We start from the raw sequence: 14452 nt of genomic DNA on the forward strand, positions 1-14452 counted from the left end.
CCCACCCTCGAGCCAGGAAGGTTGTGTTTTGTTTTGCTTTGTTTTAGGAATTCCTTCATAAAACAAAACAAAACAAAAAATCTTCCTAAAAATAGTAAAATCAAGCTCAAAAACAAGCATTAAAAATTCCCAGGTCCAGCTGAAAAATAACCTAATTATTTATTTAAATGTGTCCTCTAGGATCTGGAAGCTGCTGTAGGAATTCTGGATGTCTGGGGCTGCATTCCCTTCATGGAATTGGGGTGACAGCTCTGTGCCTCCCAGCAACAGCAACGAATTTGTATTCAGGCAGAAAGTTTGGCAGATACATCAATTTGGAAGCTCCTTGCGAGGATGATCCAGTATTTACTCTGGAATGACTGAAAAGGCTCCAAGTGGAACTCTAATCCATTAAATACCTCTTGAATGATGTTGTTATAAATCCCAATGATCCCTGACATGCCAGGCTGCAAATGAAGATTTCCGGGGAGGAGAAAGCCAAGGCTGGTGTTGGGATGCAGCACAGTGGATTTGGCTGGGACAGGGGAATTGCTGGGATTTTCATGGAATAACACAAGGAAGAGGTTTCTGAAGGGAATTTATTTGTGTTGGAGATACCCTGACCTAAGGAACAGCAGGGACACCTCCCACTGTCCCAGGGTGATCCAAGCCCCAATGTCCAACCTGGCCTTGGGCACTTCCAGGGATCCAGTGGCTCCACAGCTGCCCTGGGAATTCTGTACCAGGCCCTTCCCACCTTCCCAGCCAGGAATTCCTTCCCAATATCCCACCTAAATCCACCCCTCTTCCAGTCTGAAGCCATCCCCTTGTCCTATCCCTCCAGTTCCTGTTCCCTGTATCCCACTCAGATCCTGGAATTTCCTGGGAGGTCTCCACACAACCTTCTCTTCTCCAGGCTGAACATTCCCAACTTTCCCGGCCTGTCTCCATAGGGGAAGGTGCTCCAATCCAATTATTCCTCAACACCTTGGTGTGGTCTTTAAAGGTTATTTTTGACCCAAACTGTGCTGAGGTTCTGTAGCTCCATTGTTATATTGATGTTTAGATTTATTTATATTCATTTATATTCCTGTGCCAAGTCAATATGATGTGGCCAATGAAAGATCTTGCCCAGAACATAAAGATGACTGAGAATCTGGAATTACAATCCCCTGTGGATTGTCCCACTGGCACCTTGGGATTTTGGGTTTAATATTCATTTGTGATGAACATAACCAGCAGCAAACTAGCAACCCCCCCCCCCCACCGTTTGCACAAGTTTAATCCGTTATTCTGTGGGGAAATTACCCAAAATAACGTGGAAACGCAATGTTCAAAATTCCAGACCCGTTGGAAATGTGGGAGAGGAGGTGAATCCCTCGATATGCTGGAGTGGAGCATCTCAAGGTCATCATTAAGCAGGAAGTGGAAATTTGCTGAGCTTGGCTCTGTTTGTGAATTCCTTTGGGTTCCCGAGGTAATGTTGGAGTGTTCTTTTAGCACAGCACAATATTTGGATTTGTGGCTTTAGTTGCAGAGGGATTTATATGGAAAAGGCACACGGATCCCAGGAATTTTTGTTAACCCTGTGTTAAGCCAACAAAGGAAATTCTTTGGCCTTTGATAAGAGGCAGCAAAGTGCAGCCACCACAAGGATTCTTTTTTTTTTTTTTTTTCATTTCTTTCTTGCATTCTCAGGGCTGGGGCTGCAATTCCATTACAAATTCAGAGCAATAAAATTCTTGTGGGCTGAACAAGACAAGATGGATTTCTTCTGATTTTATTGTCGCCTGCTCCTTAATCCGTGTTATCAACCCTGTTAGGATTCCAGAAGGGTTTGGGGTGGAAGGGATCTTCTAATTCCATGGGCAAGGACACCTTCCACCATCCCAGGGTGCTCCAAGCCCCATAAAACCTGGCCTTGGACACTTCCAGAAGCCACTGGAACATCAGATGGGAAGGATGGTACCTTGGGAATTCTCTGGTGTGAGAAGGCTCAGGATTAAGGTGCTGGGAATTTGGGCAGAATAATCCAGAAAAGGGGCAAACAACAGTTAAAGATCTGTGGGGATAAAGGAGAACCGGGAGAAAAGGGAATTGGGAAGAGGATGAGGAAAATGGGAGTTAAACTAGAGAGTAAAGGGGAATTCACTTTCCTTATGAGAAGAGGATGAGGAAAATGAGGATTAAACCAGAGAATAAAGGGGAATTCACTTCCATCAGCAGCTCCCAGAGCAAAGGATGCTCCTTCCTTCCACAGCAGCTCCAAGTCCATTGTGGTTTTGGGGGATTTATGTCCCTTTTTCCACAGATCCCATTAACCAGCCCCTGAACAATTCCATGAGCTGCACAATCCACTCTCCATCCAGCCAGGCAATTTTCTCCCTGTGTGTTCCCTAAATTCAGTTGGCGCCATTAACAGGAAGGTGAGAATCCCCCGAAGAGCAGCTTTGGCTCCTAATTAACCCAATTAGAATCGCTTCATTACTCAGCAGCCCCCTGCTGTTTCCTCAAGGATCCCATAAAATGCTGAATGTTGTCCCTGTTCCTGGAAATCCTTGGGAGCTGTGCACGGAGGCAGGAGGTGCTTGGAGCAGACCAAGTGGATCAGTGAATTTTGAAGGATTTTCAGGGCTGGTTTTGTTCAAATTCAGATCACTATGGGTTTGTTGGAGTCACAGTTCAAGAAGCTGCAATTCCACCAGGGAAACACTGGAATTCAGGAATTCCCAGATTCCCAGGGATGCAGCAGAAATATTGGTTTCGATGGAAGATGTGGGACCTGGTGCCTCCTCCCACCGAGATGAACAGGCAGAAGATTTTTCCCTTCTCCTTTTGCTTTGGTTTTCCACAAGGATTTTAGGATGATTGTTCTGCTGTGCTCCGTGAGTAATCAAAATTATTTCTCTGCAAGTCTTGACTGTCTTAAATCCCAGATCCCAGAGGTTGGAAAAGACTCCAGGATCATCGAGTCCAACCTGTGGGTGATTCCATTTTTTTGGAACAAAAATCCGGAAGATCCCAACAATATGGAAGATGATTCAAAACAAAGCCATTTTCTTTACTCTAAAAATTCTGCAGGAAAAGTTTGTGTCCATTGTAATTTCTGTTTTCCATGGGAAATAAAATCAATCAAGAACCACTGAAAATGAAAATGTCTTTGGCAATTATAATTCAGGAATTAAATTCTGCTTCATTCTAACTTTAGTGGGAATTTGGGAAACTGCACAATTTTGGCTGCTGATTTTAAGGTTCCCTTGTCTCCTCTTAAAAAACAAAACTTCTCATTTGGTTCTTGCATTGAAGAAGAGGAAAAAATAGATGAGAAAACATGGAAATGAGGTGGTTTTATGAAATTCTGTACCTGGATTTATGCCAAAGGCCATTTTTTGTTCCTGTGGAACAAGGAAAAGAGGCTCTTCCAGCAGGATTTATGGCATCAGGGACTCTGGGCAGCTCTTCAGGTTGGGATGGGCACTGAGGTTGGTCTGGGGGATGCCCCAATCTGCCCTTGATGGGCATTTGCCATTTGGGTTTTCTCCTTTTATTTCTGAGTTTGTGTTGACTCCTTTCCCAGGGTGAGCTCATCAAGGATATCTCATTCCCAAGGGAACAGGGAGCTCAGCACAGATTTTTTGTCTGTAGACATGAATATTAAAATCTTGATGAGAGCATCAGTGGTCCTTGATTCCCAAGGATTTAAAATACAAAAACACATTGGACAGGAATCCTGCACACAACGATGCAAATTCACCCTTTTTCCCTGGAAGTTTCTTCTTCCACAGGGTTGGGAGGTGCTGTGATGTCTCAAGTAGGAACCACAGAACCATTAAGGTTAAAAGACCTCCAGGATCATCAAATCCAACCTTCGGTGCAGTTTTTTGGACACTCCCAGGGATGGTGACTCCACCACTGCCCTGAGCTTGAAAATCCTTTCCCTGCAGAGCTTTTCCCAAATTTTCAACCTGAGCCGCTCTGGTGCCATTGAGGCCGTTTCCCTTGTCCTGTTCCCTGGGAGCACAGCCCAGTCCTCCTTGGCTCCATTCTCCTTCCAGGTGGTTGTAAAGAGCAACTCCCTGGAGTAGCAACAACCTCGCCCCACCTGGGAGAGAGGAGCAGAGCTAAAGATGAGTTTTGAGCGTTTATTTTGTGTTGCTCCTCACAGAGATGGAGATGTTGTGCTTGAAGAACACAAAGCTGGGACTCAGCTGTTAAAATAAGGTTTTAGGCAGCAGATTTTTGTGAATTTTATGTGATTTTATTCCTCTGCTGACTTGGAGAAAGGGGGAGAAGACATGGATGGATTAGGAGGAATTATCTCCATGATTTCAGAGTGGTTTTCTTCCCTGCTGTGCTGTCATTGCTGTCAGATATAAAAACAAAATCAAAGAGCTCTTAATGTGCTCCTTGTGTCCGTTCTCCCAGCCCCTCAGAGACTCCACATCTTTGGGATGCAGTTCCACCCAGCTAAACAGGAATTATTGGGATTAAAAGAAGGTGAAATCCAATAGTTTCCATCCTGTGGGGCAGCCAGAAAAATGATTCAGGGACCTCCCTCTGCTCAGCTCCAGCTCTGGAATTCTGGGATTCAAATCCCACTGGATTTACAATCAGGAACAGAGCCCTTTTTTCTTTCATCAGTATTTTCCCTTCCCTTGAGTCCTTGACTTTATTTTCTTTAACCATTTCTGGCCAGGAATCCTGAATTTTCCTCTTTCATCTCCATGAATCCCAGTGATATAAATCAAGGCACTTCATCTTTTTTTGGTTTTGTGTTTTTGGTTTGTTTTTTATTCTGGGCTGGATATTGTTCACTTGGAAGTCTGAGTGTTTCAGAGGGAACAGCAAAGTGGAAAGATCAAAAGGCAGAGGGAGCAGCAGAAGGGGCAGCGAGGGCTGGGAGAGATGAAAAGAAGCTGGTGACAGATGATGACAACTCGTGTGTGTCCCCAGCAACGTGACACGAGTGTTGCTCTCAGCAGGATTTGAGGGAGAAAACAGCTTTGCTCGGAGCAGACAAAACAAAATGGGAAAAAAATTGATAGGGAGAGAGAGCGAGAAAAGGAAAAAAGGCTGGAGCTGTCAGTGAGTCATGTTGTGAAGGAACTGCAACATTTCCAGGGCTTTCATTCACAGATCAGGCTCTTCCCTGAGCGTGCTCCCTTCCCCCAATCCCTGAGTTATTCCCACTCTAGGATAAGCAGCTTTTCTCCTTTCCAAGCCACAGCTCCCCTCTCCAAGGCCGTTTACAATCCTGAGGCTCCTCAGAGCCCTTTCTGTGCTGTGTCCCGAGTAAATCCTACCACGAGCAGCTCTCCAGGCCCATCTTCCTGGTTTTGCTGGAGGCTTCCGTGCATCCATTCAGATGGATTTGTCTGTGCTTTCCCAGCACTGAGGATTTGGATCCAGATTTTTGTGACTTTACAACAATTCATTTAGGAACATTTCACACTGGAGCTCATCAAATGCTTAATTGGAGTCTGTTCTGGAATTGGTCCTAAACTATTTAATGGGAACTGGTTTTTCCAGCAGCTCTCTCTCTCAGCTCCTCAGTTATAAAAACAACCAAACAACTCCTCTGGTGAAGCAGCTTCAAAAATTCCAGAAGTCTAAAAAAATTCCCAATTTCCATCATTGAAACAGAGCAGGAAAACTGCCAATACCCAGGATGGGCACTTGGAATCCAGAAAGAGGGAATATGATGAAGAGATTTTGGGAAGGTTGCTCAGTCCATTGGTTTAGCAGGGACAAGCAGCCAAGTTTTTTGGAGGCAAATGCAAGTTTGGAGTTTAAACAAATGGGTTTCTCCCAAGAAAATTGTAGAAGGTCCTATTTAGCAGCAAAAAGAAAAACCAAAACCAAAACCGAAACCGAAACTGAAACCAAAACCAAAACAACAACAACAACAACAACTGCAAAAACCAAAAAACAAACAAACAAAAACAAAACTAAAAACAAAACCAAAAAACCCCACAACCAACCAAAACCAAACCAAACCAAAATAAACCAAAATGAACCCCCCCAAAATAACCCAAAACCCTTAGGTTTGTCTGGCATTTCTTCAGTACAAAGGATTGTTAAAAAACAAAGACTAAAGTTCTATCATGTAACACCAAAGGGAATTCTGGTGGATAACGAGCAGGGATGCAGACAGAAGAAATTTTGGGATGGGATCGTGGGATAATCTCCCAGGAGGAAAGGATGACTTCATTCCATTGCTGGTTTATTTCCTTAGGCTGAGCACAGCTCGAACCAACAACGTGAAACGATCCCAGTGATTCTTGCATTAATGAGTTTTATCATCCCCTTTTATGATCAATTCCATTTTTGAGTAGTCCATATAACGGAATTGTGGGTAAATATTATCCATAGAAACCCATGCCAGAGAAGGAAACTTGCTGCCATAAAAACTTAATGCCATAATTTTACCTTTGGTGCCGAGTGCTGCAGGTTCCCTGCTGAGCTGTGCACATTCCATGGTTGGAACACTCTCAGAACTTCCCAAATTATTAATTTCTCCTGCTTCTGGGGAGAGTTACATGGAGTGGAGCCTCATTTCCTTCCCTGGAAAAATCAAAATCTGGGAACAGCAAAGAAAGGGAATAAAGAGACTTTGTGACATTTAATGGGAATGGAAATAGGACAGCACCAGGAGTAGCTGGGACAATCCCTCCTGCCTATCCACTGGAGAAAAGCTCCTCTGGAAGTGTCCAAGGAACTCCTGGAAGTGGCACCCACTGCTCTGGGCTGGTGACAAGGTGGGGATTGGGAACAGCTTGGACTCCATGCTCTGAGAGGGCTTTTCCCACTGGAAAGCTGGGAAAAGCTGGAAGAATAAAGGAGATCAGAGAGCAGCAGCTACAGCAATAATCACCTGCCACAGATGGAAAACCAAATCATTTTCCCATCATTTTTCCTTTATCCCTCTTGGATCCCCATGAGAAGGAGCTGGGATTTGCCCTGTGACCCCGTGGCAGCCTTGCACAAGTCTGGAGCATCCCCAGCTCCGTATGGAATCGGATCCAGAGCAGATTAATCACCCCAATTAGGCTTCAAATGCTGTAATTGGTGTTTCAAAACTCCACACCTAGTGGAAGTTTTCAATTCCTGAGCTGCTCTCAGTCTGTGGAACCAGCGTAGCTTCCCCTGGGAAATGGAACAGGAATGTGCTCCAGATGATTTGGGAGCAGATTTTGAAGATCCCACAATAAACAAGGAGTGAGATGAGGCACTGAACAATGCTGAAAAGCAAATTATTGATTTTTCTCTGATGAAGGGAGCAGCCTCTGCTCTGTGTGCGAGGAACGAGGCAGAGGAGCTGAGAATAACAATGGAATGTGGTCCTGAAATTAAAGATCCCATCAGGAGCAGCTCCAGCTGGAGCTGGACCTGCCTGTGCATCTTTATCTCTTTTTGTTCCTTGATTTCAGCTGCTGATTTTATCTCATCATCCATTTTCTCCCTGGTAAATAAGATGCAGAGCTGCTCTCTAAATCAGCACCTTCTTAATGCAGCCTTTTGTGGTGACCACAGCATTTGGGAAGCTCTTGAAGGCCTAACGAGCCTCATCAGCTGAATTATTTTAATTAACAGAAGAACAGGACCAGCTTTTGCAAGAGGGATTTTTTTTTCTCTGAAGTGCTTTTCTCTTTTATAAAAATTTGGGGTTGTAAAAATTGGGTTGTTTGCTCCAAAAATGAAGCAAAGGCTCCCATTTTAGAGGAATAATTGAGATATTAAGCCAGTTTTTAGTAAGACAACTTTTTAATCTTTACCCTGTTAAAGGTTTTGGTGTTGGGCAGAAAAACCCATTGAAGTCCTGGAAAAATCCTGCTGGAAAGAGAGATTCCTGCTTGGCTTTGGCCAGAGCAGGCAAATCTATCTGTGGAGGTGTGGGGTGCTCATCACTGCCAAAATCTGGTGTGGAGGGTGAGAGATAAAAAGATTTTGAAATTCCAAATTTTCCCCAAAGCCTCTCAAATACATCCATGGATCCTACAACCAGAGAAAAGCTATGGGACAATCAGTGATGCCAAAAATCACTTCCCCATGGATGCAATTCCATACAAGTTCCTGAGATTTGGGATATCCTGGATTTGGATACCTGCACACTTGGATCTCTTCTCCTTATCCCAATAGAACATTACTAATAATTCCAATATATCCTTTAATTTCTCCTCCCAAACCATCTATCCTTCTCTGAGGCATTAAGAAGAAAGCGAACATTGATTAAAACAGGTGTCCAGTGTCCCAGGTGTCAGTCCAGGAGCTGAAAATCCTCCCAGGAGTCAAGCTAATTATGGAAAATCCAGCTAATAAAGGTAACTTCTCCACGAGCACTTCATAAATATCCAGGGAAAGGCAGATGCACCGTCTGGTTATTCCACGGCTGAGCGCTGGCTGCTGATTGATTACAAAGCTCCAGTCAGGATTTTATCAGCTCAATAACTCTGTAATCAGTCCCTTATCTCAGTTTTGCCTGATTAAAATTGCTGCACAAGTGGCTGTTCTTTCACACTCTCCTTCCCCGAGGGAATTTTGATGGACCACAGCAACGGGAGATGTTTTTAAATGTCCAAGGTTCGCTCTGTGAGTTGTCTCCTTTGTGTTTGGAGGTCTGATCTGGATGTAAAATCGGATTGTGGAGGCGATAGGGAAGGTGTGCTGATGCCTGTACAAACAGTTAATGGGTGAGGGTGATGCCTGAGGTTTGGCTTTTCTATTTTCACATTCTGTGCTGCTTTAGTGTGTGGGGCTGGGCTCCACACCAGGGCATGGTTCTGATGGTGTGTAGTTCTGAGCTCTGTGCACAGAGCAGGGACACAAAACAATTCCTGCTCCAGCTGGGCACCAAGGACAAATGATCCCAATCTCAGGCCAGGAGCACAAAGCCCGTGGGCTGCAGAGAGAAAAACAAGCAGGGTGGGACTGCAGGGGCTGCAGCTGGAACTGGACACTGAACTGCAATGTGCACATGGAGCAGAGCTGAGCCCAGGGAGAGACCCCGGCAGCGCTCGTGCATTTTGGGACCATTTGGGTTCATCCTGGGGGCAGCCCTGGCTGGGCTCTGGTGCTGCCCAAGGTGGATCCATGGAGGAGATCCTTGGAATCAATCCCTGCTTTATTCTGGAACTCCATCCAGCCTCTGCTCTAGGGCGGCCTGCACAAGGCATCAGTGGTACAGAGTCCCTTTGTCACACACTTCCCAATTAACTGGTCATTATTAATTAAACCACAACACAAAGCATCTTAGGGCAGCTCGTGTCACCTCCTGTTAGCACCAGCCTCAGAATCAGGAAAATCTGGGATTGGGGAGGAGGCAGATTCCAGGTTTCCAAGTCTAAGGCATCTCCACTCTGCCCTTACGATTCAATTTTCCTGCTGATTTCATGGAGTGAGGCAGGAATGCCACCAGCAGCCCCAAGTTGTGTTTCCGGATGGGAGCTGCTCTTTTGGACTCTTCCACATTTTTCTTCCACATTTTTTCCATCCCAGCTGACTTGCCCAGAGTTCAGCCAATATTTTGTTCTCCATCCAAACCTGCTCCTGAAGCAGTTCCCAAATTCCTCTTCCATCTTTTCCTGGGGTTTTGCTGTTTCAAGGTCACAGAATTCACTCTGCTGCAGTGCTGGTAATTTATTCACTCTGAGGATTTTTAGAGCAGAGGATTTGAATAAAGTTAAAAATTCCACCCCTTTTTCTGTAGCACTTTATTAGAACTGAATCCTCACCGAGCATTCCCCCCCACTTTTTATTCCCCAATTAAATGCAGTTCTCCCCTTCTCAAGAAGTTTCAGATTCCTCCAAAGACAGGAATGGAAAGTATCAAACCCCTGAGAAATTCAGGAGCTGTCACATAATTGGGAAAGGGATTAAAATATTGCTGGATCTACCTCGATTGCTCCACTATGTTCTTGGAATTTGTTGCTCTGGAAGTTGCTGCTGCTTAAACCAAGAGACAGAAAGGGAAACTCAACTTTGATTCCAAAAACAAATGATAGGAAAACTTTTCCTGGGAAAAACCTTGGACACGAGAAACAAGGGAAGTCTCTAAATTGACAGTCAAGTAAAAACTGGTAGTTTTTTCAGTTAAAAAAAATTAAAATCTGAAGAGAAACTTTCTGATAATTTTTTAAAATGTTTTATTTTAAATCCAAGACTTAATTTGGAGAGCAGGAAGAACATGATAAATAAATAGTATTTTTCTCACATTTTGCCTTGAGTTGAAGCAGTGAGGGTTTTATAAGGGAAATAATTTCCTTGAGCTCTCAGAGTTTTTCAAGCTCTGTGAGAAGATCCAGGGAATGCTGTGAAATCTGGGTGCCTCTTTCCAGGGAATTCTGTTGTAAGGGCACTGACAGGTAATGATCCAATGTTCCCAAAGTCTGGTGGAACCATCGCCTTCCAAAAGATTTTTTCTACTTCCAGTTCACCAAAAACTTGAATTTTTTCATCCCTTGGCCAGCGTCAGGCATGATGTCCCAGATGCACCTTCCTCCTACGTTTTCCATGGATTTTGGATCAGAATTCCAAGGCAGGTGGGATAATTAACAAAGATCAGCTCTTTGAATATCCACAACTCCTTATGGCCTCAATTCCTACTCCAGGAGAGCTTCCAAACCTCTTCCCTTCACATTCCCTCACTCAGAGGTGTTCCCTGTGCCTTGTGGGACTTCATGGAATGGTTTGGGTGGGAAGAGACCTTAAATCCCATCCCAGCCCCATCAAAGACTCCTCGAGGTCTCAGGCACTGATTTGGGTTGAAGGAATCTGTTGGGTTGAGGTTCTCCTCCCTGGGGCTGGCACTGGGAACAGCCTGCATCTCCAGCTGCTCTTCCCAGTCATTCCCAGGTTGGAGTGAGGCGTGGCATGCAGGGAGGAGGTGTCATTGGAATATTGTCCTCCAGGAAAGCCTTCCTGCCCCCCAGGCTCTGCTGGGATGGGAGGAGCCAACCCTGACCCCTTTGAAGGTGCTCTCATCCTCCTTTTTATAAATAAATGGAATATTTTCCCTAATCCCTCATAGAATCCCAGAATTCCAGACTGGTTTGGGTGGGAAAGGACCTCCAAACTCATCTTGTTCCACCCCTGCCAGGGAGCCAACCCTGACCCCTTTGAAGGTGCTCTCATCCTCCTTTTTATAAATAAATGGAATATTTTCCCTAATCCCTCATAGAATCCCAGAATTCCAGACTGGTTTGGGTGGGAAAGGACCTCCAAACCCATCTTGTTCCACCCCTGCCAGGGCAGGGACACCTCCCACTATCCCAGGCTGCTCCAAATCCCTTGAACACTTCCAGTGATGGGACACCCACAAAAAGTTTGACATTCCATGACATTTCTCTCCACTGGCGTTGGATTCCTCAGCTGCTCCATAAATATCAATTTGTGGGAAACACGGATTTGGGAAACCAGCAGAGCTCCCCTAAGCTCCCCTAAGAAAGGGGCTTCTTCACCCCACCTGGGGTTTTCTCCCGGGATATTTATTCTCAATGATCTGGGGATAAAAAAAATGGGAAAAGGTTGAGGCAGCTCTGTGGATCCCCATCCATCTTTCCCATCTTCTCTGAATTATCCTGGCATTAATCAGGAGGAGAAAGAATACTTAATGATCTTCTTTCTCCCATTCATTTATTAGTTGATTAATTCAGTCCCACAGAAGGCGTGGAACATTTCTCCTGGAAAAATGAAAGGTCTTGGATGTAGCTGAGGAATTTTTGCTCGCTCTGATATTAAATTTATAAACAGCTTTTCCAAATATTTGCAGCAAATTGTTCTTACAACAACATTATCTTACCTCCTCTTGGGGTTAAGGGTTGCAGCCAGTGGGAAAAGAGGATGGATGTAAAAACTTGGAGATTATATGGGAGAAAACAAAGGATTTAAATAACTCAGAATTTTTTTTTATATTGTTCTTTCTAAAGCCAAACCCCCTCAGTTTAATAATAGAGTTCCCTGGCAAAGTGAGTCATGCTCTTGGAATGAAACCCTGAGCTGATTTTAATGCTCAGAGCTCCTTGGTAATTTTGTTTTAAAGGTCCCACATGTTGCAGTTTTTGTCAGGAAAAGTTACTTATTTTAAAAAAATAATCTGATTAGTGATGTTTCCAAACACAAGAAGAGATGGAATAATGGATTGTATGGAGGAAAACAAAGGATTTAAATAACTCCTAATTTTTTTTATATTGTTCTTTCTAAAGCCAAACCCCCTCAGTTTAATAATAGAGTTCCCTGGCAAAGTGAGTCATGCTCTTGGAATGAAACCCTGAGCTGATTTTAATGCTCAGAGCTCCTTGGTAATTTTGTTTTAAAGGTCCCACATGTTGCAGTTTTAGTCAGGAAAATTTACCTAATTTGAAAAAATAATCTGATTAGTGATGTTCCCAAATGATCCGTTGGGCACCTCATCTGGGAATTCCCAGTTTTAAACAAATACAGGGATGACCCCCTTGTTGTGACCATGATTGAGCAGACTCTAAATTTCATGTTCATGTTTATTTCAACATCTGGAATTGCCAAATAAATCCTTTAACTTCATCTCATCTTCACCAGGAAAAAGAAAATTTTAAGGATCATGTGAGTCAGGAGTTTTGGGATGTTGCTCAATTGCTGGTTTGGAATGAGGCATGGAATTTGATGCTTTATTTTATAACATTTTCCAGGGATTTGCACACCAAATAAAAACAGAAAATCTTTCTTGGAATTGTGGTTAGAAGGAATTTTGGAGTTGGAAAGAATTGTGGGTTTTTTCCAGATTCTAAGTTTTTATTGGAAGTGGCTGAAACAACAATTAAAGCACATTGCCTAAAATTTATTTATATTAAACTATTAAATCCCAGTTTGACGTTTGGCTTTTCCTCAAATGAAAAATATACTTCCATGTTTTTATTAATTTGGAATTTGATTGTTGGTTAAATAAACCTGAATTTCCAGGTCTGCAGCTGGTGTAGCAGCAAAGATGGAATTGCTGCTGATGGGATTTGGGATTTTTACCTGTCCCAAGGGAAAGGGATGAACCCTGTGTTACCCCAGCCCTTATAAGTGTTATCATTTTAATCAGATTTTGAGAAAAAAACCAATGCCTGAGGGCAAGAATTAAGATTTGAGTTTTAAATATAGATTAGAAAAAAAATGGTCTCCATGTCCTCAAGACAAACCGATAAAACACGAGAAGAGATGGAATAATGAGGGATAAACTTCCCAGAAATCTGCGTGTCATCTGCGTAAAACCAGATCTCTGATCCATATCTTGAGATTCCCTGAGACAGAGGGAGGGGGAAGGGAATAAAGAAGAGCCCAGGGAGATGAAGATGAGCCCAGGCAGGAGCCCTGAGGGCATCAGAGGGATCTGATCACAGGGAAATTGGGGTGGATCAGCAAAAATGGGGGAATGTGAGGGATGTAAGGAGACAAAAGGCAGTGAGGAGTTCAGGATTGGGCTGCTCATGGCTGGATCCTCAGGGGGGTTCTCAGCCAAGGGTTTCCTGTAAATTACACTAGGGAATCCATCAGGAGTGGGGTGAAAATGAAACAATGAAGTTCCCCTGGCTGGAAACGATTCCTTTCTATCCCTCCTTCCCGTTCCTGGAGCAGGGAATAAAGGGAGCAGGGAGCTGCAGAGGGAGTGGGGGAGGTTTTGGAGGGTCACCCATGGGAGGAGAGGCTGAGGGAGCTGGGAAGGGGCTGGAGAATTGCTGAGGGAGTGGCACTGAGAGCTCTGGGCTGGGGACAAGGTGGGAATTATTCAAAAGCTGAATTTGATGACCTTGGAAGCCTTTTCCAACCTCAGTGATTCTATTCCATGATTCTATGATAAACAAAGCTCCCTGCAGGACCCCTTAGGCCACGAGCCTGAGGAGTTTTCTTCTTTGAGTCTGTCTAAGGAATTATAACTTTAAAATCAGGATTCAGGGAAGCACTTCAGCATTTCAGGCAGAAAATCCCTGTGTAAGTGCTTTGCTCGTTCAGGGCTAAATTAATTTGTAATGTTTTTATTAACAATGCCTTGTACATAATTTCTGCATTAAACTCTAAACACTGGGTTTGATGAATTCAAACAATTAGCCCGTGCATCAACAGCATTCATTAAAATTAATTATTACCTGCTCACTTCTTATGAATGGGCTGGACTGTGGGCAGATTGCTCAGCTGGAGTAAGTCAGGAATATTCCAGGAGTGGGAGGGAATTAATTGAAACCCTGAGAATCTGAGAGAAGATTTCAGGAATCTCAGGTCCATGCGGATCCCAGATTAAAGAAGGAGCCAAATTTGTTGGCTGGGATCTGGAATAAGCTGGAAACACAAAAATCAGGTGTTCAAAGCCTCATGCTGGAGGGTTTAATGGTTTCATCTCCTGGCTCCAGCAAAGCCAGGCTTTACTGGGAAAAGTCAGGATCTCCCTGGAAAATGAAAAGGGAATCTCAGGAATTATTGCTGTTACTTGTAATTTATTAAGTGCCTGGAAGGGAGAACT

Source organism: Passer montanus, unplaced genomic scaffold (assembly GCF_014805655.1).
Source record: "Passer montanus isolate IOZ18808 unplaced genomic scaffold, ASM1480565v1 scaffold120, whole genome shotgun sequence".
Lineage (NCBI taxonomy): Eukaryota > Metazoa > Chordata > Aves > Passeriformes > Passeridae > Passer > Passer montanus.